The sequence below is a fragment of the Equus asinus genome, chromosome 9 (genome assembly GCF_041296235.1).
Source record: "Equus asinus isolate D_3611 breed Donkey chromosome 9, EquAss-T2T_v2, whole genome shotgun sequence".
NCBI lineage: Eukaryota > Metazoa > Chordata > Mammalia > Perissodactyla > Equidae > Equus > Equus asinus.
The window spans coordinates 73,473,913-73,488,574 of NC_091798.1; the positions used below are offsets into that span (position 1 = coordinate 73,473,913).

The following is a 14,662-nucleotide window of genomic DNA, read 5'->3' on the forward strand; positions in this document are numbered from 1 at the left end:
ACACAGAATGTTCTGTTCTGTTCTGCAACTAAACAGGAATAAATAATAGTCTCATCTTTTCTGTGTTGTTTTCTTTCCACCAGGAAAATGAGTTGCCTATCAGAAAGAAATGAGCAAGGACAAAGTGGAAATAATTAGTGGAAATAAAAAGCAAGGTTAAAGAATAGGATGGTGAGAAGGAGGAAGAAGAGGTGTATGCAATTGAGCACAACAATCATGTTCACTAAGCCCTTTTCATTGCCTTGCAATGCTCTCAGGGATTACGGTTTAGAAGGCACAGCACTGGTAGGAGGAAGAGAAAGGAAGAAATGCGGGACTGGAGAGAAGTGTCAGTGTCATAGTCAGAGGCTAAATAAAGTGGAGTTAATGTAGAAGAGGGTGGGTTTTGTTTGGAGGATATAGAAGGAAGGTCTGGTCAGGTCAGCCCCTAAGAAAGACGCCTCACACTATTTGTACTGCTCTAGTCTAATTTGTCACCTCCCTGATCCACTAACTCTAGTAACCTAGAGACATAATCATTTTAGTTTAGGTCGCAGAAAGAGAAGAGAACATGAGACAAGGACTTATATGGAAAGGATTATTTTGGGAAATGATCCTAAGGATCAGGGATGGAGGGACTGAGGAGAATGACACAGAAGAAAGGAAAGCAGTTCATGGGACATTCTCAGGTTGGACAGGACCACAGGCATCTGGGGCATGTTCCAGTGGGACCCTCTAAAAAGCCATGTAGAACGAGCTTCAGAATTGTGCCTCCAAAGGCTAGAAGAGGGTCGCATTTATCCAGTGGAGTCTGTCCTTGATTGGTCAAGCATCGCCCCACAGGCATTAATTCTCTCTCGTACAATGTGTGAGGCAGTTGTGCTACTTGCCATAGGCATCCCATGTGCTGTGCGGAGGAGCAGTGGGGCAGAAATGGAGAGAGAGGCCGAGAGGCTACGAGCTGGGGCACATCAGTTGCCTATACAACAACTAACCTCAGTAGAGATTTAAAAATAAGAAAAGCCCTTGGCATAACTAAAACGGAAAAAGAGTAACTTTACAAAGAAAAGAAACCTGGCAAACATCACCATGATGAGACAAGCTGACGTCACGTGCCTCCTAGTGTGATACCCTGAGAAGGAAACATCACCTCTCTTAAGTAGTATTCTGTCAAAATGCATAACCTAGATCTAAGCATGAGGAAACATCAGACAAACCAAAATTAAGTTACATTCTACAAAGTAAGCACCCTGAACTCTTAAAAAATATCAATATTATGAAAGAAAAAGAAAAAGTGAGGGGGACACAGATTAAAGGAGACAAAAAAAGATATAAAAATTAAATACAATGTGTGATCCTGTTCAATCCTGAACCAGGAAAAAAGTTATGAAAGAAATGATTAGGAAAATTTGCTGTTGGTTAAAGCATTATATCAGTAAATTTCCTGATTTTGAAAATTTTACTATGGTACGTAGATGAACATCCTTGTTCTTTTTTTTTTTTTTTTTTGAGGAAGATTAGCCCTGAGCTAACATCTGCAGCCCATCCTCCTCGTTTTGCTGAGGAAGACTGGCCCTGAGCTAACATCTGTGCCCATCTTCCTCTACTTTTTTATATGTGAGACGCCTGCCACAGCATGGCTTGACAAGCAGTGCATAGGTCCGCACCAGGATCCAAACCACAAATGCCGGGCCACCCAAGCGGAACGTGCGTACTTAATTGCTGCACCACCAGGCTGACCTCCATCCTTGTTCTTAAGAAATAGGCACTGATGTGTTTAGGAGTAAAGGAGCATGATGCCTGCAACTTACTTTCAAATGGTTCAGGAGGTGATAGATAGATAGATAGACAGACAGAAGAGAGAAAGAGATCAAATGTGGCAAAACGACAACAATGGGTGAATCTGGGTGAAGTACACAGGAGTTCTTCGCGCTATTCTTACAACGTTTCCGTAAGTTTGAAGCTATTTCAAAATAAAAAGTTAAAAAATCATTAAGCTCTGAATCAGATGGAATTACACTGAGCGTTCAAAAGACCTAAGTTCTAGTTCAAGCCACTGATGCTTATTAAGTTTCGGTTTTCTCATGTGGAACCTTGCAGAATTATCGTAAGAACTAAATACGGTAATACATGCAAAAGAGGTAAAATACACGAAAAGTTTAAAATACATACAGATGTGTAGCATTATTAGAAATGAGAGGCTGACATTTGAATGATAGTTCAATAGATGGGGTAACCTCTCAGGCATCTAAGCAGCGACAGACACATCCAGAGCGATGGAGGAATGCGTGGGCTAAACTGAAAGAAGGGAGCATTTTAGGTCGTTTTCAGTTACCAACTCCCTGTTCCAAATTGGTGCCTCAAAAGGTAGGCTTTTATTATCTACCATAGACTAGACAACATGCATATGGCAAGAATTGCAAGGATGAATGTTTCCTATCCTCAAGGGACTCAGAGTCTATCGTGGAATAAAAACGACAAAAATAAAAATTGATAATATGATGCATTAAGAAGCGTTCTACAGAAAAACAAATAAGAAACCAGTAAGTCTGATGTTTGGGGACAGAAATAAGAGAGTTTCTGACAGGAAGTAACATCTGAACTGAGCCTTGATGAATGAGACCACTTAGAAAGAGGAAAATAGCATTTCAGGCAAAGAGAATGGCTGAGGAAGATATGAAAGTACCTCACATGTTTAGTCTCTTGGCAATTCCTAACACCCATGATGCCATAAGAATCCCTTTTACTTTTATTTCTTTTCTGTCACTATCTCTAAAATTTTTAAGTACTGGGTGGCCCACCATAGCCATGAAGAATGAATGGAACCTCTTGGCAAAAATGTATTGGCTTTTTTTTTGAGTGAGGGGCACTAATTAATTCTCTTAACTCTAATCCTGGATCCCAAGAAGGTTATGGACTTATTTAAAATAAAGAAGCAGGAAACATCTGCATACCATGTAGTTCGCCTCTTTGCATTGAGATTTGGGTTATTTCATAGAGCATTTTGGTTAATGGTACAGATTAGTCTAACTACCAAGTCAGACTAAAGATCTCAGAAGTGATGTCAATGAATAAACATGCTGTGGAAAGGAAAAGAAGAAGGACTCTTCAGAAAGCCACTAAAAACTATTTTGGGTACCCATAAAATGAGTTGGTTACTAACAAAAACAGCAAGATGTGTCCAGATTTAGGACGTCAGTGAAAGACACCTCTGTGGTTAATCATTTCATTGCATCAAAGGAGTAGAAGCCCCTAGCGGATCCACTCTACTGGTGCCACAAACAGGTAGAAGTAGAGTGTCAGTTTCCATTTTGCTCTCTCTATCTCTGAAATGATTCTAGCTTCTGCTTTTGAACAAACAGTAACAGTTTCTGATCCCTGTTTTACTGCCTTGAAGATCAAAGTGAGAACTTGTTTTTGAGACAGGAAATGGTGGTGAAAGTCCTAGCTCTGTCAGCACTTTCTCAGCAAATTTAGACACGTTGCTGCCATTCTCTGTGCTTTAAGGTCTTCCTCTCTACAAGATACTCATTGGAATCTGGAAGCTAGAATAATCCAGACCCTTGGAATCAACAGTCCAATCCTCTCATTTCACACTTGAAAAACTGAAAGCATAGAACTACGACTTTTTTTTTTAAGTAGGCCAAAGACATACAAGGCAATGTCTGAAAAGTGTTCTAATCACCTTGGAAGAAAATTATGTACTCTCAAATCATAAATTTGGAAAGCATTGTTAGAAACGTGCTCCAGCCCTGCAATATATGGACCAAGAATCATTTGCAGGGCACAGTGAATTAAGATGGGTATTCTGGGCCTTTTGTTTCGAAAAGTCAACAAAATGCAACTTGTTACAACAGTTTTGGCCCTGTAGCCTTTGGCTGCCAATTTATGCTAAAATAAGTCATTTTTTTATACACACAAATTCTTCCTTTTCTTCTGCTCTCTTCACCAAAGCAATCTATATATAAGATCTCCCTTTACTCAGTGTAGGCATCTCTGGCTCTTCTGGGATATTCTATCCCTCTCAGGGCTGCCTTTGATGTGCATTCTATATGTACTTTACCTATAATGAAAATGATAGCAGCTGGTAGGCAGGGGAGGCAGAGAGGAAGATTTCTCAAAATCTAGAATTCTCAGGATGGATTCTGAAATCCTCAGAGAATTTCAGAAATTCTCTGGAGGTGGCTTTAACACACAGCCACTTGTGGCCCACATTGTTTTTTTCTCCCTTAGGGTGCAAGAACTTAATTAACAATGCTTAACTTAAATAGTCCCACAGAGCCACAGCTTTATATGCCTTTCCCAGGTAAGCCAGACCGACCGGGAGCACTCACGGGAACTTCCCGTTTCCAAGTCACTAGCCAAGACTCTCTCCAACTGCTCCCTCTCCCCGAGAACAAACAAATTCTTTCAGTTAATTCTTAAAATCTGTTCATTCGAGCTTTATTCTTTTGGCCTAAACTTTTAATTTCTGCTGAAATTAAAATGTTTTTTGCACTATTATTAATTCTTTACATTCTACGGTGATAGAAGGATCTGAACAATTTGGATAGACGACTGCTTAAGACTGAGAGTGAATTAAAAATTATTGATCACTTTGGGAATGAATTCATGGTTATTGCTTGCTTACTATGTTATAAAAGACATTTCTAAAGGCACTTTTCTGTATACTACTTTTTTTAAGACTCACAATAATTCTGCCAAGCAGGCATTCTTATCTCTATTTTTCAGAAGGGAAAATTGAGGTTCAGAAAGGAGGAAAGATTCATACGACCTGTAAGCGGTAGCCGGAAACTATACTCATGCGTGTCTGTCAGATGCCAAAGTTGAGGCCACAGTTTTGCTTAGACCCAAAATGGCACACCACATTCTCATCTTGGATGGTAGCAGGAAGAGAGTGGGTGTATGAGGACCAGAGACGTGGGGGAGGATAGTTTGCGGCTGCGCTGGAGGAAAAACAAGAATGAAAGAAAATGGAATGAAAGAAGTGAAACATGAAGAGAACATCTATTCACTTGAGAACAAGAACAGCTACTCTCTTGAGTTATGAATGTTTATTAAGTGACTACTTTGAGGAAGGCACTGGGCCAAATCCTGGCATGGGGGATGAGGCGAAAGCAGCAAAGAGCTCAGGCCAGAGCGCAGATGGCAAGCTCAGAGACCCGCAGGCCAAGGGCAGTCTGCAAATTAGTGGCCCATCCAGTGTTGGCCTACTCAGAGTTTTTTAAATTTTTAATTAGTTTCCCATATTGTTTTGTTATTTTTTCAATAAATGACACATGCACATGAAGCAAGCTTTAAAAAGTAACAAAGGATGTACAGTGAAAAGTAAGTAACCTTCCCAACTCTGCTCCCAACCACCCAGCTCCTCGTCAAAGACAAGCCTCGTTTTCAGTTGTTCTATATTCTTAAGGAGATAATCTTTAAATATATATAATATATACATTGTATTGTATATAATATATAAATATGTATTTTATATATATTTTAAGATAAAGTGTATACATTTTACTTAAAAAAATAAGACAAATGGTAGCATACAATATAAACTGATTATTCTACATGTTGCTTTCCTTAGCAATATACCCCATGTCAGTACATACAGGCTGCTTTATTCACCCAAATGGCTACATAGCATTTCACTGTATTCATGTACCATAATTTATTTAACCAGGTCCCTTTTGATGTACATTTAGGATGTTTCCAATATTTTACTCATAGATAAGTGCTACAATGGATATCCTTAGGCACATATCATTTTGTAAGTATGCAAGTATATTTGTAGGGTAAATTCCTAGAAGTAGAATTTCTGAGTCAAAGAATGTGTGCATCTGCAGATTCAACCAACCTTGGATGGAAAGGCCTACAATGGGTGCATCTCTACTGAACACATATAGACATTTTTCTTGTCATCATTCCCTGAACAATATAGTATAACAACTACTTACATAGCGTTTACATTGTATTAGGTACTATAAGTGATCTAGAGATGATTTAAAGTATACAGTGGAGGATGTGTGTAGCTTATATGCAAATATCAGGCCATTTATATAAGGCACTTGAGCATCTGTGGATTTTGGTATCCGTGCACAGAGGCGTGGCGTCCTACAAGCGAACCCCTACAGACACCGAGAGATGACTGTACTTAATCTTGATGGGCATTGCCAAAACGCTTTCCAAAGAGGTATTCTCAATGCATGCTCCCACTAGCAATATATGAGAGCATCTATGTCTCTATACCACACCATTTGACCTTAGACAATCTGTAGTAGAATACAGAGTCTCTACAGTTTTTATTTGAATAGCCAACATTTTAAAACACAACATATTTCATGAGAAAAAAAGCAGGATTTCCAATTTCTCTTAAAAAAAATCTGAAATTTGGCAACTCTGGACCCACATTCCCCCAGGGTTAACAGCTGAATGGTGACTACTCTCCTTAGATAGGGCATGTGTCCTCCATATTGCACCCTCCATATTGCGCCCAGGCGCACACACACACACACACGCCTCCATATTCTTCCCTGGCACTGAAGCCAAAAGCCAGTTACCATTTATCATCTTTCAAAACGACACCATTTACTAATTTATATTACCTTCCTGGCTTTAGATATTTCAGTTTTCAACTGGTCTAGAGAGAGATTAACAATAAAAGAGAAAACAAATGATGCAAGAAAATCCAGCATTGAATAACTTTCTGCATCTGGCACAAACATCCTAGAGTAACTTTGAAAATCTTGGGGACAGCTCTGGATGTGAATCTAATCTTACAACAATCTTGGCTCTGGCCTTCTAGAAGAGAAATGTCTTCTATATATCCAGGTGCAGGAAGTGTCCCATTGCTTATTTTCCTAAATCAAATTAAACACACTCACAAGGGAAGCAAAATGAGCAGGTATTAGTTATTGTGGGGAGGCAGGAGAGCAAGTCCACACTGGGGTGGGTTGATGCTGCCCTGATGATTTGGAGAAGGACTGTAGTCTACGTTCTGTCATTGTCCAACCTGTAATGTCCTCTAAGGACCAGCAGCCCACTCCCTTTAAGGCAGTTATAGGCACAGGGAACTTTCACCGTGATTCACTTTACTTTACCCCTGGCAAATTAGGGGTAGAAAGAGAAGTTCTCTCTCAGGCCTTTAGAAACAAATTGCTGGCTATTTCTCTCTTGTCTGGGGAAAAAAGATGCCTTTTTCTTCCCTTTTTTAATACACAGTGGGAGAAAACATCTCTTTGGCTTGACTTTCTTAAATAACTTACGTGTTCCTTAAGGAGAAAAATTCTGTAGCTTCTGCCACTTAAAAGGAGGTTAGGTCTTCTTTAGTTTGAAACCATATAACAGATTAGATCCTAGGTCAACCAGGCCAATCTAGAGAATATTTAAATTGCCATAGATGAACCTGACTATGAAGAATCCTCTGCTGTCCACTGGGCCCTTTTTTTTAAACTTCTATTTATGGAAATACATCAGGCCTGGACCTGAGTGCCCCATCTGAGGGTTTTGACCATGTGTTAATCTCTTTAATGCTGACCTGTCATTTAATCCAGTCTCTTCATGAATTTGAAATGATCTGTCTGGAGTAAAAGGTAGTTACATTTACCATTCTCAAGTTTTCAGGTGAAGGAAAGGATGGGGAGAGGGGGAGAGAATAGTTAGATTCAGTTTCAATTAAAACTTGAAAGCAGATATGAGTCAGAACAAGCCATCACTCACACAGATTTTCCTTCCTTCCACTACTGACAGACTGCCAAAAAAATGTGCATCTGAATAAGTCTCCCTTTCTTGTAATTAAGTTACTACAGGGAAATAACTCCCATGGCAACGAATAGGGACATTACGGCAGTTTTCCTACTTTTATAAGATCCCAACAATTGGATATTTTGCCCATTGCCTGTTTTCCCCCATATTTTGTGACATTTCTAATAAATAATCTGAAATTTTTGAGACCAAAGGGGAGAAGATATTTTTTCCAATGCTTAAAAATATATGCAACATTACATTTAAACTAGTGTTAGTTACAAGATTAGTTGACTTTCAACTTACTGTGACGGCCTCTGAGATAAGCATAGAAAGTTGGAATCCTGATTGTTTACATCTTTTGTGAGAGAACAGTTAAGCCTCTATAAAAATTCTACTCTGTACCTTGCCCTCTCAAGTGTGAGCTTGCATCCAGAATTCAAACTCTGAGAATATAAAGTTGCATTTGCAATGATAGAGTCTTTAACAAGGTATTAATATTATGATGGGAGGCTTTTATACTGCCTTAATACAAAACGGCTATCGATAAATAATTTTTAGAGCAGAGTTTTCCAGAAATAAAGCTGTACTTACATGAGAATGATGTCATCATAAAGCAATATATCAAGGACAATTACCCAACATGTGGTCTGTGAAAATTAAACTCATTATAGGTTTTATGTGATGAGTCACCACATTTATAGGCACTGGACAGTATCAACAGTGCAAATTTTCAATGGACTTTCCAGTTCATAGAAATTTTTGGCACCTTTTCTACATAAAACATTGCAGATTTCTCCATGTCCCACTTGTTTTGTTTTGTTTTGTTTTGCATGGATTCAGACCAGAGCTTCTCCAGAAAAACTGTCCTAAGGGGAACAGAGCTTTCCACCACCATCCCAGGCAGCTGCTCCCTCTGTTCTTTCTCCATCCGACACCGTCTTCTTTCTACCTTCCACGTATTCCTCATATGTTACCTATTTAAGAGTAGTGTTATGGTTTCAATACCAAAACAAACAAAACCAAAAAACAAATAAAGCTTTGCTTTCATTTCAGTGGGAGCTTGACAGGAAAGTGAGAGAGATGCATGAGCTCGGTCCCTCAACTCCCTACACCCATTCCCTAAAGTCACTCCCACCAGCCAGAGATGCAGTTTTGGGTGGTCCTAGGGAAGGGAATATAAGGCTGTGGTTTTAAACTATTTAGCACTCATTTAATAGCAAAGTGACTACAAGGTTTTAGAATGTATCTAAGAAAGCGATAATCGAGGAAAAAGAAAATTCTACACAGCACATTTTCAAGTAATGATGTAAAAAAACTATTTCATTTTTATATCTCAACAAGTAGAAACAGCTCAATGATCCATTATACTTAATAATATAAAGTGCTTTTTACTCTTGGAAAAATGTTTCTATGTTTTGGAAATAGTTTTCTCAATTTGTCTCTTGCCTTTTATTTAAATTTGTTACTTAATGTACTGTGTTACATTAAAACTATTGGTCTACTTGGCACTTTAAGTGAATCTTTCAGCATACACGTTTTTGTAACATCATGCTTTGATCCTTTGGAAAATATTCATTCACTGAGTTACTGAGACCTTCCAAATGGTGACACATTTCATTATACAATATCAAAAGTAAAATCACCTTCATTAATATCACCATCAACAGCATTTTAAAAAGTCTTTATTGCAAAGCTTTCAAGCTCACAGGGGTGGATAGTTCTCCAAAATTTTAACTTTCAGTTGAAAGCTTGAATTTTTTCATTGGAAACAAAATGCTGTCAATTATTTCCCTTGAAATGACAGGCTCACTTCATTCATTTTTGAAAAAATATCTGCCAAACACACAAGCCTGAATAATCCTAATTTGTCTTTCAATTGTTCTTTCAAGTAAAAATGGTGCCCCATGAAAAAAAGCAGCTAGTTCAGCTTGCAACTTACAAAGTCACACAAGTGCTTTTTCCACAAGACAAACATTATATTTTGGCATGTATCAAAAGTGCTATATGCATGGTTTCTCATTTGTCACACAGAATATTAAGAAAATACATGTTAAAAGATCAATTTTAATAAAATTAATCATACTAACTACCTCATCAGTGTATATATATATATTTTTTTTTTTTTGATGAAGATTAGCCCTGAGCTAACTGCTGCCAATCCTCCTCTTTTTGCTGAGGAAGACTGGCCCTGAGCTATCATCCATGCCCATCTTCCTCTACTTTATATGCGGGACGCCTACCACAGCATGGCGTGCCAAGCGGCGCCATGTCTGCACCCAGGATCTGAACTGGAGAACCTCGGGTCACCGAAGTGGAACATGCCCACTTAACTGCTGTGCCATGGGGTTGGCCCCACATAAGTATATTCTTGATGTGAAATTTTTTCTGTGAGTGCCTAGTAGCAAAGACTCCTATGACTCTCAGTCCAGTTTAGCACCCTTTCCTTGATTCATGCTAAGCAGCCAGAGGTCTTACCCACCATTGCTTTTATGGTGGTTAAAACACACCATCAGTATAAATGAACACAAGGAAAATGGTAAATAATGTCTTAGTTCTATTAAAATATAGTTTTGGCCTTATAGACTCCCTGAGAGAGTCTTGGTGATCCCTAGGGTTCCACGGACCACACTTGGAGAAACATGGTTGCATGGGCTACCACAATAGTGAATACAATATCAGCAAATTCATTGATGCTAGTGCTGATGGAGACATTTCAGGCAGGGACGGTAAATTTTAAAGCCGAATTTATCCAAAATAAGAGTATGTCGAAGGAAATCAACCTGCCACAGATTGCTAGCTGGTCTCCCAGGGGAATGTTGCCATCTCAGAGGCTCAGCAACCATCTACACTATTGGCCAGTCAAACACTCAGCAGTGGTGCTAGCCAGATAAGCTTTGACAAGAGTAAATTCATGTTGTTGAGCACATGCATAATCTCTATCCCTGCCATCACGCCACTTCTTTTTTTTTTAGGAAGATTAGCCCTGAGCTAACTACTGCCAATTTCCTCTTTTTGCTGAGGAAGATTGGCCCTGAGCTAACATTCATGCCCATCTTCCTCTATTTTATACATGGGACGCCTACCGCAGCATGGCATGCCAAGCAGTGCCATGTCCACACCCGGGATCCGAACCGGCGAACCCTGGGCCGCAGAGAAGCAGAACATGCACACTTAACCACTGCGCCACCAGGCCGGCCCCTGTTATACCACTTTATAAGCCCCTGAGTGAGCACTGGGGTAGCTGGAGATAGAGGCAGAGTTATCCACATAATCGGTCATCTTGTCTGTCAACTACCAGACACCAGTTGGTGATTTTTGGTAGGAATTCACATAAGACGAATCTTCATATTCTGTCCTCATTTTAAGGGGTACGTCTACATGCCTCTTGCCCAGATCTCCTTGTCTCCACTTCTCCAATCTTGTATCTTCCAAGTCCCTGAATATCCAGCATCAACCACTAGCCACTGCCCATGTGATCCATACCTCTGACCATCTCTCCTTCCAGGCAGAGTGGGCAAGCAGATATACTGCTCGAAGTTCAGCTCAGTGAAGTATTTCATGTCCTTACTATCATTCAGGACCCCCCCCCCCCGAGTTGGGCCATAATTGTGCAGCAATTCACTTCCACCTGTGGCAGCATATCATAAAGAACCATCTGTAAAGACCTAGGTCTGAACTTCTTCCTCATCAGTCATCTGGTCAGAGGGAACTCCCTATGAGGTCATACATGTGAGTTGAAGGAGTGGCAGCAACACAGTAGGAGCAGACGTCATGAGAGTCTGAACCTCACTTCATGCAAACTATATATTCAATATCGCTTTGAGTTCAACCTCACACCGTTATCACTTTATGATGAAGTGCTGCTGTTTGTGCCCACCTTTAGAGCTTTATGATTCAGAAAACACTCAGTTCATGACAGTCCTCTCAGATTGCCTGATCACTTGATGTCCTATATTTAGGTATTTAGTCCCAACCAGCACTAAGTAGCAAAAAAGGTCCCATTTCTCAAAAGGAGAATGGATATCTGCATGGTTTTGCTTTAAAATCCTGGGTGCACCCATTTTCAGTCTCTCATGGGGGGTTGCCAGAAGTTCCATAGAACAGCCCTGAAAGCCACAGACTGCTGATTCATATGGCCTAAATGGTAGAATAGCTTGTACTGTACCCTGGAGCAGCTTCAGAGCCTTCTTTTGCTCTGAGATCCATTTGAAACTCAGTAAATACGCAAAGTAAATCACTCAAATGAGGCATTTATTGGATCCAGAACCCAAAGAGGCCCACAAAGCATCTTTTCTTTTTTTGAGGAAGATTGGCCCTGAGCTAACGTCTGTTGCCAACCTTCCTCTTTTTGCTTGAGGAAGATTGTCCCTGAGCTAACATCTGTGCCAATCTTCCTCTATTTTGTGTGTGGGATGCTGCCACAGGATGGCTTGACTAGTGGCATGTAGGTCTTCACCTGGGATCCGAAGCCACCATCCCTGGCCACTGAAGTGGAGCATGTGAATTTAACCACTACGCCACTGGGCTGGCCCCTGGATCTCTTTTTTAATGTTAGTAGCTGGAAGATACATCAACTTAACATTTATTTTGAAGGAGAGATCTCAGTATATCCCAGACTCCTAGAGCTCTAGAAACACATCAAGTTTTCATGGGGTTTATCTCCCACCCTCTGGCACATATATATCTTACTAAAGCTTCCAGGGTATTTGGTACTTCTTGCCCAACAAATCTATTAGCATGATTTCATGGATTATGCAAACAAGATTATGACAGAGAACCCGAGAGCTGAAAGCAACAGCGAATGTTTTGTTGATCTCATCATGTGAAAGGAATTGCTTCTTGGTTGATATAGAGAGAATAAAGCGTTTGCCAGAGCAATAGCTACATGCCACTTGTCAGAGATTGTGTTGTTTTGCTCCAGTAAGGAGAATACATCTGTAAAAGCAGCAGCATTTAGGGTTAACACCTGATTAAGTTTACGAAAATCCTCTACCACACTCCAAAATCCCATGACCATGCGTACAGGCCAAGTCAACACTTGCAGCTCTCAAGAATTCCATGGTGACATTATTCTCTACAGACCACCTCAGGGATGCAGTATTGCTTTTCATCTATCATTTTGGTTGAGCAGGGCAATTGCAGTGGTTTTTACTTGGCCCTTTCTGTCATATAACCCCTTGTTCTATAGGCAGGGAACCAGCGTGAAGAGTCTGCTGGTTTGCAAATGGGTTCTTGGGAACTATAAATTCAGGGAAAATTTAGGTACAAAGAGAATTACTATAGGGCTGTATGTGCGAACCCAGTGGGCCCACTGATAGAAGGAATCAGATCAAAGCTCTATTTAACATCTAATCTCTATAAATCCCCAGTCTGACTATTTGACCAAAGAGCACTTGGGATTCTTAGGAATTAGCATAAACTCCAAGCCTGTCCTAGTAATTCAAAAAACCTGGATATTTCCCTCTTTCCAGTGCACAGACACCTTGGTAAATGGTCCCAGGTCACTTTCAGGAAGGTAAAGAGGGAGATTTACAGTATACCATGTTGGCAAGGTCGTAGCATTCTTCCTCAAAGGGACCCCACTCATATCTCAATTTTGAACATCTATTTCACACCAGTACCAAACAGTTTCCATTAACACAGCTTTATAACATGTCTTGAAAACTAATGAGGCAATTCCCAATATATTCAGAGATTATTGTGGCATTCTTACTTGCTTCCAAAATTCCTAATGAATTTTGGAGTCCATTTGGCCAAATCCACACAAAAAAAATTCTATTAGCATTTTTATTGAGATTGTTTGGATTTATAAATCAATTCAGGGAACACTGAAATTTTTCACAATATTAAATTATCCCATCAGTGAACATGATATATCCACTTATTTGGATATTTTATATCTTTCATTAAATTGTATAATTTTCTCAGTAAAAGTCTTGCCCATTTTTCTTAGTTTTATTCCTAATTAGTCTCACATAAAAAATTTAAAACTTTTATGGACTCATATTCTCATCCAGCTATCTCCCTTTTTCCCTTTATAGCCAAACTTCTTGAAAGAGTTGTCTACACTACGTACGTTTCCATTTACTCAACTTCTTCCTCTTAAACATAATGCAATTCGGGGATTCAACGAGCTCTACTTCAAAACTGCTCAGTCACCAAAGACATACAGAACTTTAAAAATCCAAGTTTTTTCCTGACCCTTATCTTGCTTGGTTTTTTAAAAATTTACATGTTTTCGCTTTCAGTTTCCAGCTCTGCATGTAAGAGCTTGGAAGTTGCCACTCCATCCTAATAACAAGTAAAAAGCTGAACAGACTGAAAAGTCAACAAATAACCCTTCTTGGACCCATAAGAGAGAGAAGGACACAGGGCAAACTGCTGCCTGCCCCCAAGATTAGAGAGACAGACAGACAAATACAGGGAGCAGCGCTTACCAGAACAGAGACTCATGAGCAGAAACCTCCTCCGGAACCGGTGCCAGGGTGGGAAGGCCTGAACTGTAACTGACAAATTGCTGGAGGCTCAGAGGGGACAACTCTGAAAGTTAACAACTCTGGGGTGACCCAGTCGTAGAGGGGCCCCCACAACATTGTGAGATTTACCCCTAGGAGCTTGACTAGGTTCCCATAGTAAATATCTGAGAAAAATCCCCTTGTGCTTCTGGCAGGAGGAGAGGGAAGGAACCACTCGGGGACACTCCAGAGCACTCTGTTCTAAACAAGGCTTGTCCTCACGGAACACTACCTAACCACAGCTTAACCTGTTGGAGTATTATCAGAGCCTAGCTGACTTAGGGAAAGGGACATACCGAACTCCAGCCCACTCTAGTCATCCTGTCCCACCTAAGGGGGCAGAAAAAACTGAGAAACTCTTGTGAAGTTCACAGTCCAGAGGCATAGGCTCATTACAAGACTGAGACCTAAGCACAGGACTATAGAAAGCT

At 40.1% G+C, this 14,662-nt stretch overlaps 1 long non-coding RNA gene across 1 annotated transcript in view; it reads right to left on the bottom strand.

Annotated features, from left to right (window-relative positions):
- Positions 1-14,268, bottom strand: part of LOC123289807 (uncharacterized) — a 170,293-nt gene extending 156,025 nt beyond the window's left edge. The window contains exon 1 of the long non-coding RNA XR_011505931.1: positions 14,154-14,268. This is a non-coding gene — a long non-coding RNA (uncharacterized lncRNA). The remainder of the gene's footprint in view (positions 1-14,153) is intronic.
- Positions 14,269-14,662: the final 394 nt, after the last annotated feature.